The following is a 24,289-nucleotide window of genomic DNA, read 5'->3' on the forward strand; positions in this document are numbered from 1 at the left end:
TAGCACTTTCCAAAGGTGGAAGTGATAAGTATGGAGTGTCGAACACACAAGGAGCTAAAGGTAAGATCAATATTCTCTCAAGCCCTATCTGCCACTGATACGACTCTACGTGCACCGAACGTTTACTTCCAACTATAAACGAGAAATAAAACTACATTGTGGGTATGAAGAGGATAACTTTGCATGATATCGGAGAGCTAAAACATAAAAGTAGGCGCTGTTATCATAAAGTTAGAATATATTACTAAATAGTATAAATAGCGAGTGTGGAATAATGGTGGATCGATGTGCGGAATTGTCCTAGGAAATTGTTAACAAGACCGGTGATCACTATTGCAGTTTCATATGAGGGAGAGGCATAAGCTAACATACTTTCTCTACTTGGATCATATGCACTTATGATTGGAACTCTAGCAAGCATCTGCAACTACTAAAGATCATTAAGTTAAAACCCAACCATAGCATTAAAGCATCAAGTCCTCTTTATTCCCATAGGCCACAATCCCTCTTACTCGGGTTTGTGTTTCAGTCACTCACCAACCCACTATAAGCGAATCATGAACGTATTGCAACACCCAACAACGGGAATCCCTCACGCTTGCGCGACATGGAGGGCACCATAGGACAGCACCAAAGTAAAACATACAACTCATACCAATCTAGATCATCAATCAACCGAAAGACAAAAGATATCTACTCAAAACATCATAGGATGGCAACACATCATTGGATCATAATATGTGGCATAAAGCACCATGTTCAAGTAGGGATTACAGCGGGGTGCGGGAGAGTGGAGCGCGTAAAAGAGATGAGGATGGTGATGATGATGGTGATGTTGATGAAGACGATCACCGTGGTGATGATTCCCCTCCCGATGGCACTCCGGCACCACCGAAAGAGAGGAGGAGAAGTTCTCCGCCTTGTGCTTCCTCCTCCATGGCCTCCACCTTCTGGTCCTTGGCCTTCATGGTGATGATGGCCCCTCCGGGATACTCCTCCATGGCCACCGGTGATGATGGCCCCCTCCGGCATGGTGTTGGAGAGGGCCTAGATTGATTTCTCGTGGCTACATAGGCTTGCGGCGGCGGAACTCCCCATCTAGGTTAATTTTCCGAGGTTTATGTATTTATAGGAATTTTTGGCGTCGGTCTCACGTCAAGGAGGTGCCCGAGCTGTCCATGAGGCAGAACCACGCGCCCTGGGGTGGGTGGGCGCGCCCCCCACCCTCGTGGGCAGCTCAGGACTCTTCTATCCCAACTCCGATACTCCGTGGTCTTCTTTTGGTCCATCAAAAATTGGCCCGTCAATTGGACTCCGTTTGGTATTCCTTTTCTGCAAAACTGAAAAACAAGGAGAAAACAGAAACTGGCACTGGGCTCTAGGTTAATAGGTTAGTCCCAAAAATCATATAAAATATCATATAAATGCATATAAAACATCCTAGAAGGATAGTATAATAGCATGAATACTTCATAAATTATAGATACGTTGGAGACGTATCATAGCACACTAAGTGTTCCTCCGGTATTCGGGAGTTGCATAATCTCATAGTCATAGGAACATGTATAAGTCATGAAGAATGCAATAGCAATAAACTAAACGATGATAGTGCTAAGCTAACGGATGGGTCTTGTCCATCACATCATTCTCTAGTGATGTGTTCCCGTTCATCAAATGACAACACATGTCTATGGCTAGGAAACTTAATCATCTTTGATTAACGAGCTAGTCTAGTAGAGGCATACTAGGGACACTCTGTTTGTCTATGTATTCACACATGTACTAAGTTTCTGGTTAATACAATTCTAGCATGAATAATAAACATTTATCATGATATAAGGAAATATAAATAACAACTTTATTATTGCCTCTAGGGCATATTTCCTTCAGTCTCCCACTCGCACTAGAGTCAATAATCTAGTTCACATCGCCATGTGCTTTAACACCAATAGTTCACATCATCATGTGATTAGTTCACATCGCCATGTGACTCATACCCAAAGGGTTTTACTAGAGTCAATAATCTAGTTCACATTGCTATGTGATTAACACCCAAAGAGTACTAAGGTGTGATCATGTTTTGCTTGTGAGAGAAGCTTAGTCAATGGGTCTATCACATTCAGAGTCGTATGTATTTTGCAAATTTCTATGTCTACAATGCTCTACACGGAGCTACTCTAGCTAATTGCTCCCACTTTCAATATGTATCCAGATTGAGACTTAGAGTCATCCGGATCAGTGTCAAAACTTGCATCGGCGTAACTCTTTACGACGAACTCTTTATCACCTCCATAACCGAGAAATATATCCTTATTCCACTAAGGATGATTTTGACCGTTGTCCGGTGATCCACTCCTGGATCACTATTGTACCCTCTTGCCAAACTCATGGTGCGGTTCACAATAGGTCTGGTACACAGCATAGCATACTTCATAGAACCTATGACTGAGGCATAGGGAATGAGTTTTCATTCTCTTCCTATTTTCTGTCGTGGTCGGTTTTTGAGTCTTTACTCAACTTCACACCTTACAACACAGGCAATAACTCCTTCTTTAACTGTTCCATTTTGAACTACTTCAAAATCTTGTCAAGGTATGTACTCATTGAAAAAACTTATCAAGTGTCTTGTTCTATCTCTACATATCTTGATGCTCAATATGTAAGCAGCTTCATCGAGGTCTTTCTTTGAAAAACTCCTTTCAAACAGTCCTTTATGCTTTCCAGATAAATTCTACATTATTTCCGATCAACAATATGTCATTCACATATACTTATCAGAAATGTCGTAGTGCTCCCACTCACTTTCTTGTAAATACAGGATTCTCAAAAAGTTTGTATAAACCATATGCTTTGATCACACTATCAAAGCGTATATTCCAACTCCGAGATGCTTGCACCAGTCCATAGATGGATCGCTGGAGGTTGCACACTTTGTTAGCACCTTTAGGATTGACAAAACCTTCTTGTTGCATCATATACAACTCTTCTTTAAGAAATCCATTAAGGAATGTAGTTTTGACATCCATTTACCAAATTTCATAAAAGGTGGCAATTGCTAACATGATTCAGACAGACTTAAGCATCGCTACGAGTGATAAAATCTTATCGTAGTCAACACCTTGAACTTGTCGAAAACTTTTTGCGACAATTCGAGCTTTGTAGATAGTAACACTACTATCAGCGTTCGTCTTCCTCTTGAAGATCCATTTATTCTCCATGGCTTGCCGATCATCGGGCAAGTCAACCAAAGTCCACACTTTGTTCTCATACATGGATCCCGTCTCAGATTTTATGGCCTCAAGCCATTTCGCAGAATCTGGGCTCATCATCGCTTCCTCATAGTTCGTAGGTTCATCATGGTCCAGTAACATGACTTCCAGAACAGGATTACCGTACCACTCTGGTGCGGACCGTACTCTGGTTGACCTACGAGGTTCGGTAGTAACTTGATCTGAAGTTTCATGGTCATCATCATTTGCTTCCTCATTAATTGGTGTAGGAATCACTGGAACTGATTTCTGTGCTGAACTACTTTCCAATTCGGGAGAAGGTATAATTACCTCATCAAGTTCTACTTTCCTCCCACTCACTTCTTTCGAGAGAAACACCTTCTCTAGAAAGTATTCATTTTTAGCAACGAAAATCTTTCCTTCGGATCTGTGATAGAAGATGTACCCAACAATCTTCTTTGGGTATCCTATGAAGACACATTTCTCCGATTTGGGTTCGAGCTTATCAGGTTGAAGCTTTTTCACATAAGCATCGCAGCCCCAAACTTTAAGAAACGACAACTTGGGTTTCCTGCCAAACCACAGTTTATATGGTGTCATCTCAACAGATTTAGATGGTGCCCTATTTAACATGAATGCATCTGTCTCCAATGCATAACCCTAAAACGATAGTGGTAAATCGGTAAGAGACATCATAGATCGCACCATATCTAATAAAGTACGGTTATGACATTTCGGACACACCATTACGCTGTGGTGTTCTAGGTGGTGTGAGTTGTGAAACTATTCCACATTGTTTCAAATGAAGACCAAACTCATAACTCAAATATTCACCTCCAGGATCAGATCGTAGAAACCTTATTTTCTTGTTACGATGATTTTCCACTTCACTCTGAAATTCTTTGAACTTTTCAAATGTTTCAGACTTATGTTTCATCAAACAGATATACCCATATCTGCTCAAATCATATGTGAAGGTCAAAAAATAACGATACCCGCCGCAAGCCTCAACACTCATCGGACCGCATACAATTAGTATGTATTATTTCCAATAAGTCAGTTGCTCGCTCCATTGTTCCGAAGAACAGAGTCTTAGTCATCTTGCTCATGAGGCATGGTTCGCAAGCATCAAGTGATTCATAATCAAGTGATTCCAAAAGTCCATCAGCATGGAGTTTCTTCATGCGCTTTACACCAGTATGACCTAAACGGCAGTGCCACATATAAGTTGCACTATCATTATTAACTTTGCATCTTTTGGCTTCAATATTATGAATATGTGTATTACTACGATCGAGATTCAATAAACCATTTATATTGAGTGTATGACCATAGATGGGTTTATTCATGTAAATAGAATATCAATTATTCTTTGACTTAAATGAATAACCGTATTGCAATAAACATGATCCAATCATACTCATGCTCAACGCAAACACCAAATAACATTTATTTTAGGTTCAACACTAATCCCGAAGGTAAAGGGAGTGTATGATGGTGATCTTATCAACCTTGGAATCACTTTCAACTCACATCATCACCTCGCCCTTAACTAGTCTCTGTTTATTTTGCAACCCCTGTTTCGAGTTACTACTCGCAACTGAACCCAGTATCAAATACTGAGGGGTTGCTATAAACACTAGTAAAGTACACATCAATAACATGTATATCAAATATACCTTTGTTCACTTTGCCATCCTTCTTATCTGCCAAGTATCTAGGGCAGTTCCACTTCCAGTGACCATTTCCTTTGCAGTAGAAGCACTCAGTTTCAGGCTTGGGTCTATCTTTGGGCTTCTTCGTGGGAGTGGAAACTTGCTTGCCATTGTTATTAAAGTTCCCTTTCTTTTTCTTGCCCTTTTACTTGAAACCAGTGGTCTTGTCGACCATCAACACTTGATGCTTTTCTTGATTTCTACCTTCGCTGATTTCAACATCATGAAGAGCTCGGGAATCGTTTTCGTCACCCCGTACATATTATAGTTCATCACGAAGTTCTAGTAACTTGGTGATAGTGACTAGAAAACTCTGTCAATCACTATCTTATCTAGAAGATTAACTCCCACTTGATTCAAGCGATTGTAGTACACAAACAATTTGAGCACATGCTCACTGGTTGAGCTATTCTCCTCCATCTTGTAGGCAAAGTACTTGTTAGAGGTCTCGTACCTCTTAGCATGGGCATGAGTCTGAAATATCATTTTCAGCTCTTGGAACATCTTATATGCTCCGTGGCATTCAAAGCGTTTTTGAAGTCCCGGTTCTAAGCCGTAAAGCATGGTGCACTAAACTATCAAGTATTCATCATATCGAGCTTTGCCAAACGTTTATAACGTCTACATCTGCTCCTGCAATAGGTCCGTCACCTAGCGGTGCATCAAGAACATAATTCTTCTGTGCAGCAATGAGGATAATCCTCAGATCATGGACCTAGTCTGCATCATTGCTACTATGATCTTTCAACATAGTTTTTCTCTAGGAACATATCAAAAATAAACGGGGAGCTACATCACGGGCTATTGATCTACAACATAGATATGCTAATACTATCAGGACTAAGTTCATGATAAATTAAAGTTCAATTAATCATATTACTTAATAACTCCCACTTAGATGACATCCCTCTAATCATCTAAGTGATCACGTGATCCATATCAACTAAACCATGTCCGATCATCATGTGAGATGGAGTAGTTTTCAATGGTGAACATCACTATGTTGATCATATCTACTATATGATTCACGCTTGACCTTTCGGTCTTAGTGTTCCGAGGCCATATCTGCATATGCTAGGCTCGTCAAGTTTAACCCGAGTATTCTGCATGTGCAAAACTGGCTTGCACCCGTTGTATGTGAACGTAGAGCTTATCACACCCGATCATCACGTGGTGTCTCGGCACGACGAATTGTCGCAGCGGTGCATACTCAGGTAGAACACTTGTACCTTGAAATTTAGTGAGAGATCATCTTATAATGCTACCGCCGTACTAAGCAAAATAAGATGCATAAAGGATAAACATCACATGCAATCAAATAAGTGATATGATATGGCCATCATCATCTTGTGCCTTTGATCTCCATCTCCGAAGCACCGTCATGATCACCATCGTCACCGGCTTGACACCTTGATCTCCATCGAAGCATCGCTGTCGTCTCGCCAACTAATGCTACTACGACTATCGCTATCGCTTAGTGATAAAGTAAAGCAATTACATGGCGATTGCATTTCATAGAATAAAGCGACAACCATATGGCTCCTGCCAGTTGCCGATAACTGTTACAAAACATGATCATCTCATACAACAATGTATATATCATCACGTCTTGACAATATCACATCACAGCAAGACCTGCAAAAACAAGTTAGACGTCCTCTACTTTGTTGTTGCAAGTTTTACGTGGCTGCTACGGGCTTCTAGCAAGAACCGTTCTTACCTACACATCAAAACCACAACGATTTTTCATCAAGTGTGCTGTTTTAACCTTCAACAAGGACCGGGCGTAGTCACACTCGATTCAACTAAAGTTGGAGAAACAGACACCCACTAGCCACCTGTGTGCAAAGCACATCGGTAGAACCAGTCTCATGAATGCGGTCATGTAATGTCGGTCTGGGCCACTTCATCCAACAATACCGCCAAAAATACCCGAATCACTCGGAACCTTTCCGATGTCCGAATATAGCCTTCCAATATATCGATCTTTACGTCTTAACCATTTCGAGACTCTTCGTCATGTCCGTGATCTCATCCGGGACTCTGAACAACCTTCGGCACATCAAATCACAAAGCTCGTAATAAAAATCATCATTGAACGTTAAGCCTGCGGACCCTACGGGTTCGAGAACTATGTAGACATGACCGAGACACATCTTCGGTCAAATAGCATAACAACATACGTTGTTCTCTTTGTCATCGGTATGTTACTTCCCGAGAGTCGATTCTCGGTATCACCATACCTAGTTCAATCTCGTTACTGGCAAGTCTCTTTACTCGTTCCGTACTGCATCATCCCGCAATTAACTCATTAGTCACATTGCTTGCCGAGAGGAGGAGGATGGAGGAGGGGCAACATATGGAGGTGGGGCGACGAGAGGGGAGAGGAGGGCGGCGAGAGGGAGGGAAGGGTGGGGGCCAGATACGTACCTTGGGGGGCGCTGGTGGGCGACGACGCGCGGCGGAGTGGGCGAGTGAGAGTGTGAGGGGAGAGTGAGGACGCACGCGGGCGGGGGCGTGTAGATAAGGTACCCGTAGTAGTAGCGCTAGTTTGTAACCACCGCTACTGCTAAGATACATAGCAGTAGCGCTTTAGTGGAACAAGCGCTACTACTAAGATCATTAGCAGTAGCGGTTTTTGTGGAACCAACGCTACTACTAAGGCTATGATCATTAGCATGTAAAAAACATCAAATTAAAAAAGGCATTAGTCATCATTGATCTTTTTGTGCAGAGTCTAAATTGTCAGTATGAATCTTCGCCGGTTTGCCACAGATCCTACACATAGAGTACGATGAAGACCAAATGGTTGTGATAGTTTGAGAAGCACCATATTTAAGGTCATAAACATTCTGTTCGCGGAGCGAGGTGGGACTAAACTTTGATCTTGGGAGGGGATTGAATTTAGCAGTAGCGCTGGTTAGAGGAAAGCGCTATTGCTAAGTTCAATAGCAGTAGCACTTTTTATATATGAGCGCTACTAGTATACCTAGCCTGCCTGCAACGGTCTGGCAATTATAATAGTAGTGTGTTTTGTATCTACAGCGCTACTGCTATGTGCATAGTAGCAGCGCTCTTACCGAGTGCTTCCTTTTTTAAAGGACTACTGGTGAGCTCTGTGTATAAGCATTTCCCTAGTAGTGTACCCAAGCAATGCACGAGCTAGCGAGCACAAAGGCCACATATTTTCCCCATGCATCTCGCTCTTCCGAGGCCGCCGCCGCCGGTGCCGTCCTCACCTCTTCTTTTATTTGTGAAATACTAAGGTCTTGCATTACTCAATCAGGATAACATGTTACAATCTCATCCAACAACAACTTTCAAGACTTCCTCCGGGCCAGAGCTTAGCCAAAGCAAAATTCTCCAAGGAATGACTAGCCCTATTACAACTTGGACGAGCATGAGCAATGCAAGAACTTTGTTCCCCCAAACTACTGACAATCTCTCTGATAATGAATGCATACTTAGACTTGTTGTTGCCGTCCTCACCTCACTTAGAGCATGCATGAACCGATGAACTTAGTAGCACATGCATGCATGCGCGCGACGTCACCGACCTAGCCGAGTCCAACTTCGACGGCGGCACGGCCTCATCCGTCACCAGGGTATCCGGCGGGCTCTCTTAATTCCGCTATCGCCATCATCACTACAGCCTAAATTCAAACACAAACTCCCCTCCTTACATGCTTCGTTTAGGAGGAAGGACTCGTCGTCGTCGCCGCCACCGCAGCCGCGAAACTCAGGGAGGCCTAGCAGGCCCAAGTCAAAGCACTCCACCCCAATTTCTAGCTACGAATCTTCGGGAGCGTGGCACGATGCATGGATGAGCTGGATGTCCTTGTGTGCAAGCTTGCTGGTGTTGGGGCATTATCGACTCAACGACCGTCCCTATGAAATGCATGATTTGCATTTTGGTGTAGGGAAGAAAATAACTACTACTCCTGCATATGACGTGTTCACCGAAGCGATGGGGAGTGAATGGTGGCGTGAGGCGACACTACGATGGGCTCGCATGTAGGAGAAATTCGACGGAGAGCTCGTGTATCGGTCGAGAACTTTAGGACGGTGGCGGCGGGAGGTCCACGAAGCCATAGGAGTTTGGGGTACCTAAGAAGGGCGGCGCTAGGAGATCCATTGAAGCTATAGGAGGCCGGGCCTCGTAGATCACACTGGGCAGCACGAAGCTTCGGGAGCGTGGCACGATGCAAGGATGAGCTGGATATCCTTGTGGGGAAGCTCGCCGGTGCTGGGGCATTGTGGACTCAACGACCGTCCCGATGAAATACATGATTTGAATTTGGGTGTAGGTAGAAAATAAACACTACTCCTAAATAATAAACCGATTCCCACATGGTGAAAGGATTCTAGAGGATGCAATCACAAAAAAAGAATCATTTCAATATTTTTTTAGTTTTACATATTTATATTGAACTTGTTTTCTAGTGTTTTTTTTGAATCTACAATAATCCATTAAGAAATTTAGGCCATGAAGTGGTGGGAACCGATAAAAAAACTTTGACGGGTTTTGCCGGGCGTGATCCGCATGACGTATGTCTGTACCGTTGGATCTAGAAAGGTTGAACGACTGAGATCGACTTGACGGGGGCAATCCATGTGAGAGCCGGAATGATCAATGAAAACGAAACATGTCAAACTCAACACCGAAAACTCTAAATTAGTTCATGGGCATGCTTCTCGCTCCTTGGCTCCTTGCAAACACTATTTTGGGCTGCCGCGCCGAGGCGTGAAAATATTCGCGGTTACGGTTCAAACCCAAAATGAAAATATCCTCCACCCCACCCCACCCCAAGTCCCAACCCCAGCCAGGCCCAACCCAAACTGAACTCTTCTCCCCCCGACCCAAACCCCAGCCCCGCCGCCGGCCAACTCCAGTCCCTTCGCCGCCGCCGCCGCCGCCGCGTAGACGCGAGGACGCACACGCATCCGCTACCACCGCGGCCATGGTCCTCTCCCACCGCCGCTTCCTCCTTCCACCCCGGCCTCTTTGCCATCGGCGCCGTCGCACCACTGCCGGCCCCTGCTCGAGCTGGTCAGGCGGCGTGCAGATCCGCCACTGCCACAGCGTCGTCGTCCTCCACAACCACGCAGCGGCTCCTCGCCCGCGACCCTCTTCTCCAGGTATGAGTCCCTCCTCTTCTCCCCTAATTCCTTGTGGTTCCCGTCCATCTCCGCGTCTGACTCATGCGTGCGTTCAGTTTGGGGGCAAGGAAGGAGAAGCCTTTCTCGCTCGATCTGGCGAGGATGGATGCGCAGCAAGGTCAGGTCGCCACCATCTCTCCCCCTCCTTTCGTTTTCTCGGTTTTGGTTTCGATTTGCTTCTCTTCCCTTCCCTTCCCTGACGCGGTTCGTTTCCTCACTGCACAGGTGCACCACCGTGATGATGGGGATTCATTCTTGCTGCCACGATTCGTCTCGTCGTCCTCCCCGGCATTCGCATAGGTGCTAAGCCACTGCCCCATTTCACTAGTGCACTACTAAAGGCTGATTGATTGGTTGTTAAACTAGAAGCTTAACTTTCTTGCCGCAAATCACTGCTTGCAGTTGGCCATGAAATCTGACCAACTGCTAGCTACTTACACGCATGCTTACAACGCTAGTTTCCAGTGAGGAAGCACTCAGTACAGTTGATTGGGTTTGCGATGTGCAGGTCAGGCTCGTGGGGACGGTGAGTGGCAAGGCGGGGAGGAACACGGATATGTCACTTCATCAGATGGTGAGTTAATTTCGGCAAAGCGCAAGCTTTTATTCAAGTTCTAGATGCGTCTTAGGGGAATCAGTTTTGGACCTTTAATTGTGCTCCGCCTGCCATTGCTGGATGTCGGTCCTGACATTTGTCAAATGCTCCACGTTCAGCCGTCACTTGAAATGTTGTTGACTGTTAGTTCAATAGTGCAATGTTTGATTAGCCCTACAGGTTGATAGCCCTCTCTGGTTAATTAGCCATTTGAGAGGCAGCAGGAGCATAACAGGATACTTTTGGCTCTTATCACGCTGCAAACGATTTAATAATGGGAGATCTGCAGTTACTTTACCATTTCCGACTAATCAGCCATTTGAAAGGCACACTATAATACTGTACTATTCGGATTTGCCTTGGGTCAGAAGGTAATATTCGATCGAAATTGCTCTTCTTCAGTTTAAGAACCTTCTATTTTCATGCGATGATAAGTTGCAGATGCTTGTTACCTCATGTTGACAAGTGCTCTGGTTCATCAGCCCATCTACTAGTGCTAGATGTAAGTTGCAAAATTATGAAATCCTGGAGTGCTACCTGATTGTTGTTGCCTATCGTTCTGACTCAACGCATATAGTTTCAGATTTCGTCAAGGTTACTCTCTCTGCTCTTGCTCATGTGCTCTGTCTGTCTACGGCATAGTGAATTTTGCACCAACCTAAAGGTTTTGCTTTTGTTCTAACCACGCCATAATGTTGTAGGCTAAATTATTATATAAGAAATAAAAAAAATACTCAATTTCCTTATCTACATGCCCAATCTTCAAGTTTCATAGTACAAGAACAGGATAACCATCCACTTAGCTTATTTTGAAGAAACCATCCTTTAGCTGAGGAGGGTGCTCTTGTTGTTACTCATACAAAGTAATCTCCAGTCAGTTGCAATGCTGGACTCCTCTGGTTAATTAACCATTTGAGAGGCAGTAGGAGCATACATTACTGTGAAATGCTTAAACTTGTAAGTCTGTAACACTTGCGAAGCATAAATAGGATACTTCTGGCTCTTATCATAGTGGAAATGATTTAATAATGGGAGATCTGCAGTTACTTTACCATTTCCGACTAATCAGCCATTTGAAAGGCATTACTGTGAAACACTTCAATTCTTAGCACTGGCTATGCATAATAGAATACGCCCTCTGTCCGGAATTACTTTTCGCTCAGATGGATGTATCTAGCATTGAAATACATCTAGATACATCCATTTGAGCGACAAGTACTTTGGGACGGAGGTAGTACTCTACTATTCAGATTTGCTTGAGTCTGCCACATATTTCATTAGAGTGCTACTGAAGGCTGATTGGTTGTTAAACTGGAAGCTTAGCTTTCTTGCCACAAATCATAGCTAGTTGGCCATGAAATCTGACCAACTGCTACTTACAGGCTAAAAAGCACGGACACGGGGACGGAAAGACGGGGATACGCATACGGGGATACGGGATACGGCATTTTTCAGAAACAGCCATTCGGGGATACGGCGAGTATATATAAAATAAAATAAAAATATGCCATGTAATATAGAGTTAAGACAGAAAATTAATGAGAAAGAAATCAAAATAGAGAATCCTGCCCCATTTGGTGTCTCTTTATATCAAGTCCTTGATTGATCCTCGTCCCCGCATGCCATGCAACCTAACATCAAGCAGTACAAGGAGCAAGTATTCATCAATCATAATTCAAGTTCAACAGCAGCACAAGCATTCAACTAGAAACTAGCAAACATGACATGAGTACAACAGGCAACAGCAAGTCAGCAGCAGCGGCAGCAGGCCGGCAGCAAAAGCATTGAAATAGCAGCATGATTACTACAATCATTCAAAGAGCAGCAAGCACACCCTCCATTAGTTCAATGGAAGGAATCAGAATAAAAGAGATGAAGAAGTTGAGGAGAGGGCGAGAGGCTGCTGGGTTTGGAGATTGGGGAGGGTTACCTGCCGTTGGGAGGAGAGGCTGCTGCCTGCTGGTACTGTGGGGTAGCAGTCGCCGGTCGAGTGCAGGTGTCGCCGCCGGTGGCAGCGTTGAGTCCAGGCGGCGGTGGCTTCGATCCAGGAGGAGGCGGCTTCGATCCAGGAGAGGCTGCGACCTGGGAGCACATCGCTTTTGTGTGGAAGAGATGCATGCGACTACATAGGGTTTCGTTTTGGGCCTGTTATTGGGCCAGGCCGTGTCCCAACCGTGTCACGGATGTATCCCATCGTATCCCCTCATTTTTTTTCTTTCTTTTTAATCGAAAATCAGGGGATACTGGGGACACGCGTATCCTGCCGTATCCCGCCGTGTCCCCGTATCCCGCCGTATCAGAACGGCAGATCGGCAACTCCTGCCGTGTCCATGCTTTCTAGCTTACAGGCATATACAACGTTAGTTTCCAGTCTTACAAAGATGGCTCAAAGTGGCTGCTGCATCAAAGTGTCTGCAGCTATTTACTTATATTAAATACAAGACGTCTCTTCTGTACATATGTTTGTCAAGGATGAGATCCACATGATTTAGTATTTAGAGTACTTCATAGCTAGCTACTCCCTCCGTCCGGGTTTATTAGGCCCAAAGACCACTTTGATAGGACCAAGGCAGTGCTAGAAAGCAAACGCTTGAAAATTAGAGCTGAAATTGGCCAATTAGCAGGCTCTCCTCTAGTTTAAAGTAGATGCTAAATTAATGAGCCGTGGCACCTTACATGCGCATGCAACCGTAATAAACAGCCGACGCAGGAAACAAGGCATTGCATGGGGCGGCTCGCAGGCAAACGACCGCATGCACTGGCTTGCATGCATGGCTCATAACTGCTCACTCGGTTAACAAGGCACCGCATAGGAATAGGGACCGGAAAAATGCTGCTATTGGAGCAGGTTTGGTGTGCGCGGCCTTACATTTTCGGACGGGGCTTCGTGGCCAGGAGGCCCTTTAAACCCGGATGGAGGGAGTAGCTAGCTAGCTAGCTACTTTAGTGTTATGCTCCTATCATGATAAAGAATGAATTTTTATGTTCCTCCTCGTCTTCTTCTGCTCTCTCTGACACCTGTTTCATCTCTGTAGGCAGGTAGGAGGTACAACGGCCAGCGACCGGGACGACACCAACAGCCAAAGGAAGCTTGAGGTCTGCTCCTTCTCCACCAGTAGAGAGGAGCCTCCTTTTTGGGTTCCGCGTGTCTGCTCCGAGCCTACCAGCGCCGATGCCATGGAAGGTACCCTCCACGTCTCTCATCTCTCTGTTCGGTCACGTATGGTTCTATGCTGATTCCTTTTTTCTTTCTCTCTCTCTCTCCGATTTAAACGTGCTTAGATCCTTGAGTCGGAAGGTAGCTTTTATTAGTTTGATTGAAACTGCTCTCCAGTTTAACAACCTTATGTTTTTGTGTGATGTTGACAAGTGCTCTGCTTCAGCAGCCCATATACCAATGCTTCTTGTCTGTGGCTAGCTATTTCTCTTGATTTTACTTCTTATAATTCTCGCTGTTCCCAATCATTGTCATTGTCTGTAGCTAGCTTCCAGCTGTCATGACCAATGCTTCTTGTCTGTTCATATGCAGATTTACTCAGGCACGCGAAGCGTAATGAGGAGCAGCTGCTGGGCGTGATGTTGATCGATCCTAGCCTGTCTTCCGGCTCTCAGTGATTTGCTCCTCGAGGTGTATGCCGTGCTGCACCTGAATCCTGTTGACTACGAGCAGCGGAACGCCTTGTTTGATGTATTCAGCAACATGGCAACTAAAATCTTTGGTAAGAGATGATATAGTTTGCCTTTGTTACTAATAATGTGATCACTGAATAGCATGATGAACTTGTCGCAGAGTAGAGAAAGATAACATCGTCATGAATATTATCTCTCTTCCAGTTATACTCCCTCCGTAACTTAATATAAGATGCTTTTTGACACTATGCCAGTGTCAGAAAACATATTATATGAAGTTACGGAGGGAGTAGTAATCAGCGGTTTTACTCTTTGTATTTGAGATTTCTCAAAAACTCTCGTTACTTATGTTATCTATCTACTTACGGAGGGAGTAGTAAAACTAATAAGAAGAATACCATTCTTAATATGTTTGATTCTGGTTATTTGTTATCTATCTACTTATGTTATCTAGCATCTACACGATACTTTTGTGGAAGGTGGACTGTCGCTGTCAGAAATCAGAAATACTATTTTCTTGGCTTTGGTCTTTTGGACAGTTGAAGTTTGTGAATAATCATGCTGTGTTGTTAGTTGTTACTTTAAGTATGGTCCCTGAACTGCTAGTGGCCCTTGAATTGTACTCCCTCCATTCCTAAATATAAGTCTTTCTAGAGATTTCAATAGGGACTACATTCATTTTCCTCCGTATGTAGTCTCTTTTGGAATCTGTAGAAAGACTTGTATTTAAGAGTGGAGGGAGAATTTGGGTTAACCAATACCAAGTTTGTGTCCCATTTAGCGATATTTGTCTTTCTTTTTTTTTCTCCCTGAAACGCTAGGGGGCTATATTTGAGACCATTGAATTTATATGACCGTTTCATGTGTTTCTGTCCATTGAACCTTATGTTTTTGTGTGGGTTTTGAATGAGGTTGCTAACTTTGTATGATGCACAACGTCATAAATACTCCCTCTCTGTAAAGAAATATAAGATCCTTTGGATCATGAATGATCTAAAGGATCTCATTTCTTTACAGAGAGACTAAGAGAAAAGCACACGATGAAATACGTAAGAGAAAAGGACGGCTTGACATCAACTGACTCAGATGAACACAATAAATACTACATGTTTGTTATTTTTGCGAAATACGTAAGAGAAAAGAACGGCACATCAACTGACTCAAACGAACACAAATACTACGGCGCCCTGGGACAACAGGGAACAGGGCAGGAGTTACGGAAATGTAAATCGTCGCGTTGCGCCATCATGGCGCCGCAGTGGGAGTCGCCGGGTGGGCCTCCTCGTCGTCGGTCTTCATGTTCATCCAGCTCGATGGATGTGGCTTGGCCCCTTCGTCGATGCTTGGGAGGCCGTGGGGAGTCTCCATGCGGTGCGCGATTGCTTGCATCAAGGAGAGCAAGCTCTCCTTCAGGGCAGCGTCCGCCCCAACTAGCCTCCGCTGAGGCGGCTGACGAAGCGGCAAAACCATTTGCATGGCTTGGTCCAACTCGGAGAACTTTTGCTTGTGGACGTTGAAGGTGATCTGTAGGTGGGACTGGGACGACTCGGATGAGTGGGAGAGGAGGGAGGAGACTAAGAAAAGCATGATCATGGTCATCATCTTGGCCATGCCTGTTGTTTTGTGCTTTGTGGTGAACGTTGCTTGATTCTACCAGTGACTGGGAGAGATGGATTATATATATGCTCTGCTACTGCCTGGTTAGTACTCAGGCTCAGGCTCCTCATCGTTTAGGTTGGTTCTAGGTAGCGTAGTCATTAGGTGTGACTGAGCAGCGAAGGAGAGCTAGTGTAGTGCTAAGTAGGTTGGTTCTAGGTAGCGTAGCGAGACAGAGTAGTGCTTCTCATCCTCCCCGCTCGCTAGTACTCCCTCCATAAAAAAATAAATATAAATATAAGTGTGTTTAGATCACTAAAGCAGTGATCTAAATGCTCTATATTTCTTTACAGAGGGAGTATTTTTCTTGCAACCTCCTGTGAAAAAAAAGGCTATAGTTTTCTAGTCGTTTTTTTTTGCGAATTAAACATAATATTTGTGGGTATTAAAAACATGAATTTCTCGTTACTCTTTTTGACACAGGCCTATGAAAAACGGCCTTTCAGTATCCATCGTACGACGGAGATGTTGAAGAAGAGGCCGATGAGGTGGTTCCTGACGGATTTGAAGAGGTGGAGTGTTGCATTTGAAGAGGTGGAGTGTTATGCAACGGCCCAACCCAGGGAGGAGGCCCAAGGCCTCTCGTCGCTCCCGCCCGCTGGAGCCTGGAGGACTGGAGAGAGACAGAGGAGTGCCACGGCAGCTGAAGATAAAAGGAAGGAAGTGGAGACAGAGAGGGTCGTCGACTAGCAGAAGGAAACACCTTCCCCCCTTTCATTCTCCTCCCCTATCGTGTACCCAGATTCCTCCTCCCTTCCTCCTTCTGTAATCGAATTGGTCTAACCAGGTGCATAACAATTGGTATCAGGAGTCGTTCGATCCATCTCAGTGACGCGTGATCCATCAGTCCGCAGTGCGGTCGGCCGCGGATTCGTTCCCCGCTGTAATTCCCATCGCTCGGCAGGAACCGCCGTCTGGTTGGTCGATCGGGTGTCGGATCTGGCGCCGAAGAAGCGTGGCCCTTCGGCGGTCGAGCAGCAAATCTCCGCGGCGATGGGGACCGTGGAGCGGCAGAACACGGAGACAAATGCCAAGCTCGACGACATCGTTGAACAGCTGAAGGGCATGACCGCGTGGATGAAGGCAATGGATTCCACGACGAAGAGCCTCTCCGAATCCGCGGTGCTTCTTCAGCTACACGCCGAGGATGCATCGACGCGACTGGAGGCGCTCGAGTCACCGCCGACGCGCCCCCAAGGCCCAGCCAGCGCGACCACGACGCCTCCGTCTGTGGTGGTGCACGCGCATGGCGGGGAGCGGCCCAGTGGGCACAGCGGGCATCACCAGCAACGAGGGCCGGTTTTGGGGGATCCCCGTTCCCCAAATCTGCCTCCGGCCAACGGTATGCCCTCCTTTGCCCCGTTCGCCGTTCGGGAGTCCTTTTGTGAAGCGACGATTTTTGCATCCTACCCCTCGACCACACTTGGGCAGTACACCCGAAATGGATTTTCCTAAATTCGATGGGGAAGATTACCAAGTGTGGTTGGACAATTGTGAACCGTATTTCGAGATTTATGGGGTGTCTGAGCCAATGAAATTAAAGTTTCCACTCTCAACTGTGTTGGGAACGCGGCGTGGTGGCTAAAAATGGCCCTGAAACGCCGGCAGTTTATGCATTGGCACGACCTGCGCACTGCAGTTCAGGAGAAGTGGGGGAAGAACAAGCACAAATTCCACATGCGCCTGTTGCTACTACTTAACCAGACTAGCTCGATAGATGAGTACACTTCTAAATTTGACACCCTGCGACACCAAATCCTTCTAGCAGATCCACACACTAGTGAGGTGTTCTTTTTTTAAAAGAAAACATCCACTTTATTCTCCATAGGCTCCTCAAACCAATCTCTAGTTATAGAAGTGAAAGTGCTAGTTATCGACTAGAGGGGGGGGGGTGAATAGGCGATTTTTATGAAAGTCTTCAAAAGTTTTGAAGACAAACAATAGAAAGGAACCTATTGAAATGCAGCGGAAGGTAGACTACACTAAGCAAGCCATAGTAAAGTATGTAATGAAGTGAAATCATGAAGACTAATAGCAGCTAGGTAGTAAAGATCAGGATGGAAGATAGTATGAAGCCAAACAACAATAGTAGTCAAGCAATGAAGTCAAACAGGTACGGCAATCAGGCAATGACTTCACGAAGACAAACTGTAAGTAATGAGAGGGAGAGGATAGAACCAGTCACTTGATGAGGACACAAGATTTGTTGGACTAGTTCCAGTTGCTGTGACAACTATACGTCTGGTTAGGGAGGCTGAGATTCAACTCAGAAGACCACGTCTTCACCTTATTCCCCTTGAGCTAAGGACACCCAGTCCTCGCCCAATTACTCTGGTAAGTCTTCAAGGTAGACTTCCAAACCTTCACAGACTTCGTCCACCGGTGATCCACAATGACTCTTGGATGCTCAGAACGCGACGCCTACCCAGCTAGAGGATTCACAGTCCTCAAGTGTAATAAGTCTTCAAGTCACGCAGACAGAAAGACTTCAGTGATGCCTAACACTCTTTGGCTCTGGGTGTTTGGGCTTTGTCCTCGCAAGGATTTCTCTCTCTCAAAAGCTTCGGAGGTGGGTTGCTCTCAAACGACAAAAGCCGTGTACTAACTCCGAGCAGCCACCAATTTATGGTGTAGGGGGTGGGCTATTTATAGCCACTAGTCAACCCGACCTGATTTGTCCGAAATGACCCTGGGTCAATAAGGAACTGACACGTGTTCCAACGGTCAAATTTCAAACACACACGGCAACTTTACTTGGGCTACAAGCAAAGCTGACTCATCCAGCTCTGGATAAGATTTGCTCTCATTGTCTTCGCCCGAAGACATAGGATTTTGGTTGAGTATCACTTCAGTTACTCTGACTTTGTTCACTTGGACCCCACTTAACAGTACGGTGGTTCCTATGACTGAACAAAGAAGAAAAGGAAACAACAAAACGACTAAGTCTTCGCGCTCCATAGTCTTCACTCAATGTTTTCTCATGTCATAGTCTTCAATCTGAATATCTTCATATACCACTATTGTCGTCAATGTCTTCATACATTTTTAGGGGTCATCTCCGGTAGGTAAACCGAATCAATGAGGGACTACTACCTGTGTTATCCTGCAATTCTCACAAACACATTAGTCCCTCAACCAGGTTTGTCGTCAATACTCCAAAACCAGCTAGGGGTGGCACTAGATGCACTTACAATCTCCCCCTTTTTGGTGATTGATGACAAACTGGTTGAAGTTTTCAACGGGGATAAAATATGTGAAATTGTAAAGGATAGGGTATTGTCTTCATAAGTAGCAAAAGGCTCCCCCTGAAGATGTGCATATGAGTAATTTGCTTTTGGAATGCAAATGCACATGGCAGGTTGTACTTGTGGAGATCCTCTTCAACTTATGACGACAATTCATCATGCATGATTTGATATAACAAAGATAGTGACATGCATAATGAAAAATGGACGTCTGCAAGATGACCTAAGTGCGGAAGTTATCATCGCACATGCGGAATTTATCATCGCATCACAGAATAGCAGAAAATGTAGCAGACGACCATCAAGTTTACGTCTTACAACTCAAAGAACCAAATGTATCAAAAAGCGGGAGTTGTAAACACTAGGCAAAATATAAAGTAACCGCCCATATGGACCCGCTTGAAGACTATCAACTCATATGCTTCTCCCCCTTTTGTCAGTAAGGACCAAAAAGGTTTGAAGACATAGAGTCTCTACGCGTTCCCAGAAGGAGTAGGAGAAGCATCAGGGTTGTCAGTGTTGCTTGGCGGAGCAGATGAACTTGATGCAGTTTCGATTCGCGCTGAAGGTGGTGAAGTAGCATCGTCTTCATCATCGATGACACGGGCATTCACTGTTGTAGCAGAAGAGGAGAACTCAGAGTCTTCAAGAGACGGAGTGCGCCGCAGCACAGTCCTTCTTGGAGGTGTTGTGTCAAACTTGAAATGTTCAGAGAAGCCATCGTCTTGAAGATCATCTTCAGAATACATAAATGTCAGCCCTTTCCATGTACGTCGACAAGTTTCATGGGCGACAAAGGCATTCTTGGTGGCAAGGTTGTGAATCCTGTTTACGTCCACCAAGAGGCTTTTCATTTGACGCTTCAGCCAGTCATGATGCTTATCATGTTTCTGATGAAGGGCAACAAGAAGCTCTCGGTCATTGAGAACACGAGATCGCTTCTTAGGCCGTTGTGCAATGGTGCTTTCGGTGGCTTCAGTGAGGGCACGGTGAGGTGCACGCGTAGTACCAGCCAGGGGATAAACACGAGTGACTGCTTGGACTCCTTCAATGTTTTGTGAGAAGCTTTGATTATCAGCATTTTGAAGACAAAGAGGCTCCTTGGCAGGCTCTGGATAGATGGCTTCAACTGACATATCAACCTCAGGTAGAAAAATCAGATTATTGCGAGCAGAGGGCTGATAGTTGACAGCTGAGTGTAGTTTGATCAGACGCATGATCCATGGAGCGTAAAACTTCAAACCAAAGAGATCAGAGGCTGATGTAGCAAGTTGGCGGATAAAGAAGTCTTGAGCATTGAAGCTTTTGCCATGAAGAATATGGAAGACCAAAGTCTTCATTGCACCTTCAAGCTTTGCATGTGGAGAATGTCCTTTGATGGGCCAGAGAGTTTGCCTTATAATGTGATAGATAGTACGTGGCAGATACTCAAGGTCTTCAACAAAGAACTCCTTAGGATATTCAGCATCTGGAGGCAAGGGCTTCATCATGCTAAGCATCTGGCTCATGTTGGGCTCAGGCTTGTGAAAAATGCTTTTCAAAGCAGCACTGTGAAGCTGACAACCAGGTTCATAAAGATCACCTGGAGTGGGCAGGCCAGTGAGCTCAATGACATCAAAGGCTTTGGCTTCATGATGGACATTGCCTGTCATCCACTCAAGGACCCAAGTCTTCGGATCCCTGTTGTAGCCACGAATATGAAGAGTGGCATAGAATTGGAACAACAATTCTTCATTCCAGTGCTCCTTGTAAGTGACGAATTGCAATAAGCCAGAGTCTCTGAAGCAATCCAGCTCTTCTTCCAAACAGGGCAGATCAGTTATGGCTTCAGTGTCAAGATGCATATGTGGGAAAATGCGACCTTGATTGTATAAAATGCATGAGTAATAACTGCGCTGCTGATAGCTCCAGAACCGATCAGATGATATTCTTGCCTTAGAGTAGGGGTTCTTGGCGCTATCAAAGAAGGTGTTGTGCACTTTGAAACCATTGACATTGAATGATCCTGGTGCAGATGCCGTACCTGGAAACCTAGGCAGTCTTGGCAGTGGCTTCTGAACCTGAGGCATGTGCTCGACGTGATAGTCAAATTGAGGACCAGCAGCAGGCGGAGGAACCAGAAGAGGCCATTTGATAGTGATAAGCTGCCCATAGTTGTATGCTTGCTCGATAGTATGCGGCCTTGGTGGCAGAATAGGAGCAGTGGCATTAGCAGAGGCGTCAGGCTGCACATCTGTTGCAGGTGCTTCATTGGCTTCATTGGTTTCTGGCACGATGTTCAATGCAGGCTCCACATTTTCTTCAGTCATGACCACGTCATTGGCTTCATTGGTGTTGGTGGTGGCAGCCTCAGGATTCTCAGTCTCCACTTGAGGAGTTGGAGGGATGGGTATAGACATGTTCACATCTGGAACAACTTCTTCAGTGATGGGGGGAGTAGCGACACGCTCTTCTGCTTGCTTTTCTTCTACTGATGCAGTCGTATTGTCTTTAGCAACATTAGCTTTAGACTCGGAGACATTCATAGTTGGAGTGGCTTCTGGGAACACCTGGCGTGCAACAAATTGGTGGTGCACTTCTCCTTCTGGAACGCTCGGAAGAGTGACTTGGGGCCTTGGTCCTTTGCGAAGCCTGCGTAATGCTGGCGACGCCTGTGGAGATGGAGTTGGCTGGGCCTCAAAGTCATCGTCATCTTGCACTGGTGGGGTGACTTGTTGTTGGGGAGTACTCAGGGAGTCTTGTTGTTGTGGGTGATCAGCCCATGATGCATCCTGAGCAATTGGCGTCAGAGGACGACCAATGCTGATAAGCTCACTGTTCATTAGAACAGGCGATGATACCGTTGGGTGCTCAATCTGAGGGAGAACTACATCATCTTCAACATTGCCATGGTGACCAATGTCTTCAGCTGCGGTGGGGTCAACAGCTGGAATATCTTCAACTTCAGGAACCTCTGTGGAAGCAGGCTCATGAACTATCATGCGTCATTCTTGGTGAGAAGAGTCAGGACGAGCAACCGAGATTGGCTCGACAACAAGGGGCTCTGTGGGAGCAGCCCGATCTTTCTTGGTTTTGCGTTTCTTCTTGGAGGGTGCGTCATCAGAGGCTTCAGGATTTTTCCTTTTTCTGGCTTCAGCCTCGGCAGCCCTCGTCTTCTTCAGTTCTGAAGCGGTTGACTTGACCTTTGGCTTCGAGCCGGACATGCTGCTTGGGAAGACAATGCGAGGCTCTTCCCGCCTTGAATGTTCAGATTGGTCAACCGATGGCTTCTTCTTCTTGGTAGCCATCCCGGGGTCGATGCTAGGACGCCCAAGAGCCTTGCGCTTTTCAGCTTCATTGTAGGCTTGCACACATTTGGCAGCTGAAAGCTTCATGCGCTCACGAGATCCTTGGGCTTCATCACGTTTCGTGCGAAAGGCTTGCCTGAGCTCATGTAGCATGATCTTGAAGTTCTGCACATCCTTCACACTGAGCTTGTCCATATGCTTCTTGAACTGAGCTTTTTCAAAATCTATCTTGTGCTTCAGCTCAACACTTTTCTGAGCAAGAGCTAACTCAGAAGCAATTGCGCCTTGGAAGGAGACGCTGAGGCCAATTGGAAGTTGTAGATCGTCAAAACTGAGTTCTGGATTTTCAAACCAGTCATCAATGAACTTGTTCAGAATCTCAACATCGAAGAGGGGAAGATCATTGAAGATTTCAGCCCGCTGATTGCTCTTAATCAGCATCTCAAGAGCGTCATTGGTAAGATCGTTGTCACTTGACAGATCAATTGCTTCATTTTCGTTTCATAAAATGGCAGCAGGAGTCAGAGCAAGACTGGAGGAGTGGTGCGGTGGCCAGAGGCCTCACAAGTGAAGCTTTTGGAGCAGCAGCTGATTTTGAAGCTTTAGCCTTCTTTTGCTTCTGTGGCTTTGGAGTAGGAGCAGGGGCTTCATCAGTGTCAGCATCATCATCAGAATGATCCACTTTGGCACCTTGAACGGAAATGTGAGTGATGAGGCCATCAAGGTTGTAGAAGGGTCCGATGATATTGGGTTCAACATCGCGTTTGCCGTCGGCCCAGGGAGCAGAAGGACCAGGGTTGAAGTCTAGCCCCAATGACTTCTTATTTTCCTTGGCCGATGCCTTTGCGTGCTGGAAGTTGCGCTTGAAGAGATTATCGTCACGACACCAGAGCAGTGATGATTGGTCGGCATTGTCAGGCTGTGGTCCACGGACCATACATGGATAGAAACCCTGGGCAATAGCTTCAGCTCTGTTCTTGGGTGGAAGGCTTCGAAAGAGAATATCACCCCAAGGACTCTTGATGGCATTCTTCTCAGCATACTCCTGGATCACGAACTTGTATTTAAACCATTGTTCGGCCCAATATCTTCGAATCCATTGGATTCGTGTCTTGCGCTGATTGTAATCCTCTTCTGGATCTGTCTTGTACAGCTCTGAGAGGTCATCAGGCAAATCTCTTGATGTTCCCCCACGACGCTGTCTGCCACCCTTCCTTGCTGATTTCTCTGTAGCCATGAAGTTTAGACTGAAAGGCTTCAACACTGTCAAAGGCCTCAAAGGCTTCCGCTTGCTGGTCAGACAGGAACTGGCTTCGGGAGAGTTAATGTGATGCTGTAAGAATTCTGCAAACGAATGCAGGCTATGAGAACCAAGGGATTCTCCCATGGACATGTACCTGTGACAGCATTAGAGATGCGAGGGAAGGGGAGAGGTCATATACATTCTCAGAAGATTTTGAAGATAAATCAGTTTGAAGACATTGACCTCATGATGCGAAGACATTCACTTATGTGTTTGAATTTGGTTCCAGATTTGTACGAATCCAGGAATAGGTACAAGTGAGGAATCTAACTAGTTTAGATGCATAAGTGAAGATGCTTGGCACAGTATGAGATGTAGAACTAGACAGATCCAAGTTTGAAGTCACAGAAACCACTTTTGGTAAAAAGGATGAATCTATAGGATCAAAAAGATGGTAAAAAGAGGGTTTTATTTACCACACGAAGAACTGCTAGATGGGAAGAGTAGGAGACCGAGCAGTTCAATCCA

The 24,289-nt window shown here is 45.4% G+C and overlaps 1 long non-coding RNA gene across 3 annotated transcripts; it reads left to right on the plus strand.

The window, feature by feature from the left end:
* The first annotated feature begins 9,751 nt into the window (after positions 1–9,751).
* Positions 9,752–16,807, plus strand: LOC123090672 (uncharacterized). 3 transcript variants are annotated; one of them, XR_006442523.1, is made up of 7 exons: positions 9,752–10,084; positions 10,162–10,223; positions 10,331–10,405; positions 10,614–10,679; positions 13,736–13,884; positions 14,230–14,419; positions 16,410–16,807. It is a non-coding gene; the product is annotated as an uncharacterized lncRNA (long non-coding RNA). The 3 variants fall into 3 exon arrangements; XR_006442522.1 differs by lacking the exon at positions 16,410–16,807 and having other exon boundaries at positions 10,162–10,228; positions 14,230–14,739; XR_006442521.1 differs by lacking the exon at positions 16,410–16,807 and having other exon boundaries at positions 14,230–14,739.
* The last annotated feature ends 7,482 nt before the right edge of the window (positions 16,808–24,289 follow it).

This window comes from Triticum aestivum, chromosome 4B (assembly GCF_018294505.1).
Source record: "Triticum aestivum cultivar Chinese Spring chromosome 4B, IWGSC CS RefSeq v2.1, whole genome shotgun sequence".
NCBI classification, from domain to species: Eukaryota; Viridiplantae; Streptophyta; class Magnoliopsida; order Poales; family Poaceae; genus Triticum; species Triticum aestivum.